This window comes from Eptatretus burgeri, chromosome 8, assembly GCF_056783735.1.
Source record: "Eptatretus burgeri isolate ZD-2024b chromosome 8, Ebu_testis_v1, whole genome shotgun sequence".
Lineage (NCBI taxonomy): Eukaryota > Metazoa > Chordata > Myxini > Myxiniformes > Myxinidae > Eptatretus > Eptatretus burgeri.
This window is the reverse complement of record NC_140968.1, coordinates 67,912,678-67,921,995: the sequence shown is the minus strand read 5'-3', so window position 1 is coordinate 67,921,995 and position 9,318 is coordinate 67,912,678. Positions and strand designations below refer to the sequence as shown.

The 9,318-nt window shown below is 44.8% G+C and overlaps 1 long non-coding RNA gene across 1 annotated transcript; it reads left to right on the top strand.

The window, feature by feature from the left end:
- The first annotated feature begins 1,951 nt into the window (after positions 1 to 1,951).
- On the top strand, positions 1,952 to 8,469 carry LOC147021950 (uncharacterized). The gene is made up of 3 exons (XR_015061015.1): positions 1,952 to 7,536; positions 7,953 to 8,007; positions 8,310 to 8,469. It is a non-coding gene; the product is annotated as an uncharacterized LOC147021950 (long non-coding RNA).
- Positions 8,470 to 9,318: the final 849 nt, after the last annotated feature.

Here is a 9,318-nt window from a genome sequence, read left to right as displayed (position 1 = left end):
TTTTCCCCTCTGTGCTCGTGTTATGTTTGTGGGTTGTTCCCCGTGTTTCCCCTCTGTGTTCGTGTTATGTTTGTGGGTTGTTCCCCGTGTTTCCCCTCTGTGTTCGTGTTATGTTTGTGGGTTGTTCCCTGTGTTTCCCCTCTGTGTTCGTGTTATGTTTGTGGGTTGTTCCCCTTGTTTCCCATCTGTGTTCGTGTTATGTTTGTGGGTTGTTCCCCGTGTTCCCCCTCTGTGTTCGTGTTATGTTTGTGGGTTGTTCCCCGTGTTTCCGCTCTGTGTTCGTGTTATGTTTGTGGGTTGTTCCCCGTGTTTCCGCTCTGTGTTCGTGTTATGTTTGTGGGTTGTTCCCCGTGTTTCCCCTCTGTGTTCGTGTTATGTTTGTGGGTTGTTCCCCGCGTTTCCCCTCTGTGTTCGTGTTATGTTTGTGGGTTGTTTCCCCGTGTTTCCCCTCTGTGTTCGTGTTATGTTTGTGGGTTGTTCCCCGTGTTTCCCCTCTGTGTTCGTGTTTTGTTTGTGGGTTGTTCCCCTTGTTTCCCCTCTGTGTTCGTGTTATGTTTGTGGGTTGTTCCCCGTGTTTCCCCTCTGTGTTCGTGTTATGTTTGTGGGTTGTTCCCCGTGTTTCCCCTCTGTGTTCGTGTTATGTTTGTGGGTTGTTCCCCGTGTTTCCCCTCTGTGTTCGTGTTATGTTTGTGGGTTGTTCCCCGTGTTTCCCCTCTGTGTTCTTGTTATGTTTGTGGGTTGTTCCCCGTGTTTCCCCTCTGTGTTCGTGTTATGTTTGTGGGTTGTTCCCCGTGATTCCCCTCTGTGTTTGTGTTATGTTTGTGGGTTGTTCCCCTTGTTTCCCCTCTGTGTTCGTGTTATGTTTGTGGGTTGTTCCCCGTGTTCCCCCTCTGTGTTCGTGTTGTTTGGGGGTTGTTCCCCGTGTTTCCGCTCTGTGTTCGTGTTATGTTTGTGGGTTGTTCCCCGTGTTTCCCCTCTTTGTTCATGTTATGTTTGTGGGTTGTTCCCCGTGTTTTCCCCTCTGTGCTCGTGTTATGTTTGTGGGTTGCTCCCCGTGTTTCCCCTCTGTGTTCGTGTTGTGTTTGTGGGTTGCTCCCCGTGTTTCCCCTCTGTGTTCGTGTTGTGTTTGTGGGTTGCTCCCCGTGTTTTCCCCTCTGTGCTCGTGTTATGTTTGTGGGTTGTTCCCCGTGTTTTCCCCTCTTTGTTCGTGTTATGTTTGTGGGTTGTTCCCCGTGTTTCCCCTCTTTGTTCGTGTTATGTTTGTGGGTTGTTCCCCGTGTTTTCCCCTCTGTGCTCGTGTTATGTTTGTGGGTTGTTCCCCGTGTTTCCCCTCTGTGTTCTTGTTATGTTTGTAGGTTGTTCCCCGTGTTTCCCCTCTGTGTTCGTGTTGTGTTTGTGGGTTGCTCCCCGTGTTTCCCCTCTTTGTTCATGTTATGTTTGTGGGTTGTTCCCCGTGTTTTCCCCTCTGTGCTCGTGTTATGTTTGTGGGTTGTTCCCCGTGTTTCCCCTCTGTGTTCTTGTTATGTTTGTAGGTTGTTCCCCGTGTTTCCCCTCTGTGTTCGTGTTGTGTTTGTGGGTTGCTCCCCGTGTTTCCCCTCTGTGTTCGTGTTGTGTTTGTGGGTTGTTCCCCATGTTTCCCCTCTGTGTTCGTGATATGTTTGTGGGTTGTTCCCCGTGTTTCCCCTCTGTGTTCGTGTTATGTTTGTGGGTTGTTCCCCGTGTTTTCCCCTCTGTGCTCGTGTTATGTTTGTGGGTTGTTCCCCGTGTTTCCCCTCTGTGTTCTTGTTATGTTTGTAGGTTGTTCCCCGTGTTTCCCCTCTGTGTTCGTGTTGTGTTTGTGGGTTGCTCCCCGTGTTTCCCCTCTGTGTTCGTGTTGTGTTTGTGGGTTGTTCCCCATGTTTCCCCTCTGTATTCGTGATATGTTTGTGGGTTGTTCCCCGTGTTTCCCCTCTGTGTTCGTGTTATGTTTGTGGGTTGTTCCCCGTGTTTTCCCCTCTGTGCTCGTGTTATGTTTGTGGGTTGTTCCCCGTGTTTCCCCTCTGTGTTCTTGTTGTGTTTGTGGGTTGTTCCCCGTGTTTCCCCTCTGTGTTCGTGTTGTGTTAGTGGGTTGCTCCCCGTGTTTCCCCTCTGTGTTCGTGTTGTGTTTGTGGGTTGTTCCCCATGTTTCCCCTCTGTGTTCGTGATATGTTTGTGGGTTGTTCCCCGTGTTTTCCCCTCTGTGCTCGTGTTATGTTTGTGGGTTGTTCCCCGTGTTTCCCCTCTGTGTTCTTGTTATGTTTGTAGGTTGTTCCCCGTGTTTCCCCTCTGTGTTCGTGTTGTGTTTGTGGGTTGCTCCCCGTGTTTCCCCTCTGTGTTCGTGTTGTGTTTGTGGGTTGTTCCCCATGTTTCCCCTCTGTGTTCGTGATATGTTTGTGGGTTGTTCCCCGTGTTTCCCCTCTGTGTTCGTGTTATGTTTGTGGGTTGTTCCCCGTGTTTTCCCCTCTGTGCTCGTGTTATGTTTGTGGGTTGTTCCCCGTGTTTCCCCTCTGTGTTCTTGTTATGTTTGTAGGTTGTTCCCCGTGTTTCCCCTCTGTGTTCTTGTTGTGTTTGTGGGTTGTTCCCCGTGTTTCCCCTCTGTGTTCGTGTTGTGTTTGTGGGTTGCTCCCCGTGTTTCCCCTCTGTGTTCGTGTTGTGTTTGTGGGTTGTTCCCCATGTTTCCCCTCTGTGTTCGTGATATGTTTGTGGGTTGTTCCCCGTGTTTCCCCTCTGTGTTCGTGTTATGTTTGTGGGTTGTTCCCCGTGTTTCCCCTCTGTGTTCGTGTTGTGTTTGTGGGTTGCTCCCCGTGTTTCCCCTCTGTGTTGAGGAGAGAGAGAGAGCTCGTCCCGGCGCTAGTCAGGGTATCGTCGGTTTTCCGGGCGGTGCCCTGTTCGTCGTTCTCAAAATCTAAAAACCTTTTCGCTTTAAAACCTTTTTTTTGCTTTTTATTTCGCTTATCTTTCCTTATTTTGTTCAGTTAGCGCTCCCTTTCCCAAGGTTCGGAAAAGTTTTAATGTTTTTGCAACTTCCCCTTCCTGAGTGAGGAAGACGTGGCGTGTCGTGTGTAAAATATGGCGGCCGCTCGTCCGCAGCGAGACGCTGTGTACGAAGCACTGACCAGAAAAAACGGCCTGGTTTGTGTGCTCCCCGATGGGTGTCTCACCAAACAGATCGTGTTGGCGGTCGGCGATGTTATCGGTGTCGAACACGAACGGGCCGCGTCACGTATCAACCAGAAAGTGGTACTTTTCGTGTCGGATGAACATTTTGTTCACGACGTCGTGAGCGCCAGTTTATCCACACAGAGTGGTCATTTCGTCATGGCGTCCCCCATGGATGTCCCCGCAACGAAAATTGTCGTTTCAAATTGTCCTCCATTCGTGCCGAGTGAAAAGATTCTGTCCATCTTGTCTCGTTACGGAACGAACGATCGTTTCTACAATCTCCATGATCCCCTTGGGTGTCGCCATGAAAAGCGAACCACGTGAGGAGTTTCCAGCGCCAGGTGAACATGGAGCCTCCGGACCGTGGAGACGACACGGGATTGAAGGTTTCCCTCAAGGTTAGAATCGACGATCGCGATTACCAAATGTTTGCTTCATCGGCGACATTAACGTGTTTTCATTGTGGGAACTTTGGGCAATTAAAGAGATTTTGTCCAAAAGCTTATTGTGCAAGATGTGGAGAATCGGGACATGTCGATGTCGATTGTAAAACCGGTAATGACCGCCAACCTCGTGGGACACAAGAGGTGATACTTCTGGGTGTGGAAGAGGTGATACCTCGTGAGGAGGTGACAGAGGTGATACCTCTGGGTGTGGAAGAGGTGATACCTCGTGAGGAGGTGACAGAGGTGATACCTCGTGAGGAGGTGACAGAGGTGATACCTCTGGGTGTGGATGAGGTGATACCTCGTGAGGAGGTGACGGTATCTCCAATGTTTCCGATGATACCGTTTCCTTGCATGGCGAGGATGAAAAAGATGGTTTTGTAACCGTGAAAAAGAAACGTAAAGCACCTACTTCGCGTGAATCCACTAGTTCATCCAAGGTAGTCGTACTGGATACGAGTAAGGTAGTAACTGAGGAACCTCAACACGAGAGTATAATCCAAAAAATGCAATGTGGCAATGTTCCTTCAAACGGTGGTGAAACTGAGTTGGTTATTGGTGGTGAAACGTCTGCAGAACGTAGGGATGAATCATCACCAACAACAGCTTTTCCAGAGCCTGAACTGCATAGTGTTTTGACTCCTCATAGTCTCACTACAAGTATTCGGAATACAGTCTCTGTGACTCCGGTAGAGGTACCCGATGAAGAGGTACAAAAGGACGCCGGAGCAGTTGCATCTCAGGTCGAGGAGAGTGCAAATCAGTGTTCGTAAATAAGTACTCCACATCACCCGGTAGATCCTTTAGAATCGCTCCTAAATGAGGTGATAAAAGATCAGAGTGAATTTTGTGAACCTGATGGGTTCTTATCCGGATTGTCTGATTCAGACGATAACATGGAGGTGGCAGATCTGTCCCACTCGTCATCTGATCACTCTGAAGTATCTCCCCAACGCATTATGAGCTTTCTAAAAGACGTTTAGGCAGCGGAAGGTCAACATTCAGAAACATTTTCTTGACTTGCCTGCCTTCCTGCAAACGGCAAGATTTATAATTAAAAATCACGAAGATTTTGGAATGACAAAACCTCAAACTCATAGGCTAAGGAAACTTATTACCAAAGTGAGAACGGAATGTTCACAACAGCAGCCAAATTTCCTTGATGTGGGATGAAAAGAAAAGAAGTGTTGTGTGGCACCTTAAACATCAATGCAGGTGGTGCCAACCATTTACGTAGGGTCCAAGTTAAGAATTTAGTGTTTCAGAAACACATTGATATCTGCTTATTGCAAGAAACACATATAGCAGAGACTGCACAGTCTGATTGGATTTGTCTTAATAAAGGACAGTGTTTCTTTAGCAATCTGTCCTCTGTTTCTGCGGGAGTGGCGTTTTTGCTTCGTCCAGGGTTCGTTCCCGACTTGTAATTTCCGTGAAATAGTTAAAGGCCACTTGGCATCCTTGGAGTTGGTTTATCGAGGGTTTCACCTCACCTTACTCAATGTAAATGCTCCTAGTAGCAGTGTAGCCCATAAAGATTTTTTCACACGTTTGGTTAATTATCTTCACGTGATACCCCTTGACCATTGTGTTTGTATTGGAGGAGATTTTAACTGTACGTTTGAACCAAAGCTAGATAGAAAAACACGAGAACCACATCCCGAAGCGCATAAAGATATCTCTCGTTGTTTCACATCACTTGGTCTGCTTGACGCATGGCACATCCAGCACTCGACAGTCTCTCAATACACGTGGTGCCGGTGTGCTAACGGGTTGATCACACTCGCTAGACTTGAATGATGGTATTTAAATTCGACGTATGGAAATGTACTGGTATCTTGTGAACATTTCCCTTCCGGTTTCTCTGATCACCACCTGGTAGTGCTTGGCCTATCTTCTTCTCGGTTGGTTCATAAAAGTGCATATTGGACTTTCAATACTGGCCTATTAGAAGATTGCTCTTTTACTGAAGCATTTCGTTGTTTTTGGAAAAACACTTGTTCATAGAAAATCTTTCTACTCTTCTGTTCAGTTATGGTGGGATAATGCTAAAACCCAAATCCGTATTTTTTGCCAATGTTTTAAGTCGTTCTCCACAAGTATGAATAAAATTCAGGTTTCACTTTTAGAAACTGAAATTTTGCATTTAGAGAGAGAATTAGCCGAATCTCAAAACGGTTGGAAAATTCAGTTATTACTGGAAAAAAAAGCATATTTAAGAGAACTGAATCACGAGAGAGTCATGGGGATGTCAGTCAGACTTAGGATTCAAAATATGAAGTTTTCTGACACTCCAACAAAAAATTTTTTTCGGTTGGAAGGTTTTAAGAAGTCCCAAAGGCGGATTGTTTCCTTGATAAATACCACAGGGAACATTACACAAAATGAGGGCGATGTAAGAACGCTTGTGAAAGGTTTCTTTTCTGAATTATTTGCGGATAAATCCGTGAACAAAGATATTGATGTGAATATGACCAATCATGTACCTGTTTTGAGTTGTGACCAGCGTCAACGCCTTGAAGTGCCGCCCACCCTGGAGGAACTCAGTATAGCTTTGAGTAGCCTTGAACATGGAAAAATTCCTGAGATTGACGGCCTTCCAGTTGATTTTTTTTATAGCGTTTTGGGACATTATCGGTCCAGAAGTACTGCTGGTTCTGCAAGAAAGCGTACAATCTGGTATATTGCCTCTCAGTTGTAGAAGAGCGGTGGTTTCCCTCCTCCCTAAAGGCGGAGATCTCCGGCGGGTCGAGAACTGGCGTCCTATTTCATTGCTGTGCTCGGACTATAAAATTTTGTCCAAACTTCTTGCCAATCGGCTGAAGAGTGTAAGTAGGGTGAATATACTGGTTCTGGTTCACTTTTCCCCATGTAAATGAATGGGGGATTTTCAGCGATTCCTATTTTTTTTCCCTAAAAATAAACCCCCTTTTTATCCCAAGGTATATTTATTTGTCTCCCCTTTTAACCTGGAGGTTGAACCTCATTGAATTGAACACCTGGGGGTTGAACAGCTCACTCATTGAACCTATAAAGATTTGTTCATTCTCAAATTCCTTCAATAGTTTAATTTTCTTTGCACAATAATCCCCATCTAAAATATTGAAAAACAAAACATTTGAATCTTTATATTTTTTAAGATACCCCTTTTGTGCCATTACGAAATGATAAACTTCTCTTAATGATCTCATCTGGCCACCGCCCGAGTTGCAAATCATTTTTGTGTATAAACCACGCCATAAAAAAGTTTTGTTTCAAATGTTTTCAGTTCATGCCGTGAAAATGAGGAAGTGTTTTTTTGACACGGTCGTGCTGTGAAAAGAAAAACAGGAACTATTCTGTGAGACAAGGTCTCGTGTTTATATTTTATCTCAGAACACGAACTGAAAACATGTTTAAGCAAAACCATTTCAGGGTATTTTAAGTATGTTTTGAAAATGATTCATACAATTTGAGAATATAATCGCCCAGTTATTTTCCAAGCTGCCTCGCCCGAAGCGTCATTTCCTGTGGCCGCACCCAATGCTTAAACAATCTCCTCATCGTTGCTTTATAAGTGATTCGCCAGACAAAGTTTCTGCCAGACGGGATTTTCATTTTTACAACTGAGACATGAGCGATCTTTCTTCCGATGAAGATAACAGCTCAACACAAAGTTGGTAAGCCTGTGTATTGGTTCCTCTTTGAACGATGAAGCAATTGATTATAAATTAAATCGTGATAATTCTGATATATTTTTTTTTCTTGGCAGGTCCTTGGAAGAAGAGCAGTTTACATATCACGATGAGGTGCATCAAATGAATGCTCTTATTGAAGAGGTCAATGATTTTAGAAGAGAATTGAAAAACATTTATAATGACTGGTACGAAGTCTTATCACGGCCTCTGATCTCGAATGAATTAAACCAATGGTGAGACGTGTGTGTGTGTGTGTGTGTGTGTGTGTGTGTGTGTCTGTCTGTGTGTGTGTCTGTGTCTGTGTCTGTGTGTGTGTGTGTGTGTATGTATATATATATATATATATATATATATATATATATATATATGTATATATATATATATATATATATATATATATATATATATGTATATATATATGTATATATATATATATATATATATATATATATATATATATGTATATATATATGTATATATATATATATATATATATATATATATATATATATATATATATATATATATATATATATGTGTGTGTCGCTTTCCCTGTCTGTTTGTATCTCTCTTTGTCTGTCTTTCTACCTACCTCTCTCTGTCTGTCTCTCCATCTATACCCTTGACTTATTGTTTTATTTTTTTTCAGCACTATCACACATCAGCTGTTGAAGCAATCTTGTACAACACATGATTTTCTGGAGGTAAATGTTTCTGAATTATTATTTAGTTATTTTTTTATTAATATCACTCTCTCTTTAGAATGTCGTCTTATGTTGGTTGCATCATTAGTTTGGACGCGGTTTTGCCAGTACACTGGAATTCATTTTATTGGCCTTGAAAGGATGACAGGCTCCTGGTGTGTTAATTCAGTGGTCAACGAGGCTGGTGTGTTAATTCAGTGGTCAACGAGGCTTGAACTTAGAACCAACACCAGGCTTACTCATATTACCATGTAATTATCTTTATAAAACCTAATTATTATCCACTCTTTGTTTCAAAACAGAATATGGTGTCTGAGTTTCGAAATCACAAGACATCTGAAGAATATTGCTGGGAAAGATTATACATTCTCACAAATGAATATTTAATATTTTCAATTTTAATAAATTATATTTGTTTTGTTTACAATTACTTGATTTTAAATTTCAAAAAAAGGATTAAGACATGAAGGGGGGGGGGTAGGTGCGCTCCCCCAATGACCCATCACCCCCTCATCCCATCCCTCCCCTCCCCATGTGTGTGTGGGGAAGGGTGGGGGTGGGATGAGGGAGGTGGTGGGTCAAAGGTGGGGGCGCACAGGGGGGATGAGAGGGGTGGGGCTTGTGTGGGCGGGGCTTGTGTGGGCGGGGCTTGTGTGGGCGGGGCTTGTGTGGGCGGGGCTTGTGTGGGCGGGGCTTGTGTGGGTGGGGCGTGTGTGGGGGGGGCTTGTGTGGGTCGGGCTGGTGTGGATGGGGCTTGTGTGGGCGGGGCTTCGGTGGGAGGGGCGTGTGTGGGCGGGGCTTGTGGACAGGGTTTATGTGGGCAGGGTTTATGTGGACAGGGTTTATGTGGGCGGGGCTTATGTGGGAGGGGTGAATGTGGATGAGGTTTGTGTGGATAAATGGATGGGTGGATGGGTGGATGGGTGGATGGGTGGAGCTTGTGTGGATGGGTGGATAATTTTTAAATTAAATAAACATGTTGTGTGTGGGGAACTAATTAACTAATCACTAATTATGTGAATATGATGAATATGGGTGGAGCTTGTGAGGGGTTTGTGTGTGTGGAGCTTGTGTGGGGTGGAGTTTTTGTGTGGAGCTTGTGAGGGGTTTGTGTGTGTGGAGCTTGTGTGGAGCTTGTGAGGGGTTTGTGTGGGGTGGGGTTTATGTGGGCAGGGTTTGTGTGGGGTTTGTGTGGGGTGGGGTTTATGTGTGTGTGGGATTTGTGTGGGGTTTGTGTGTGGTGGGGTTTGTGTGGGGTTTGTGTGGGCGGGGCTTGTGTGGGTGGGTTTTGTGTGGGCGGAGTCAAAAAGG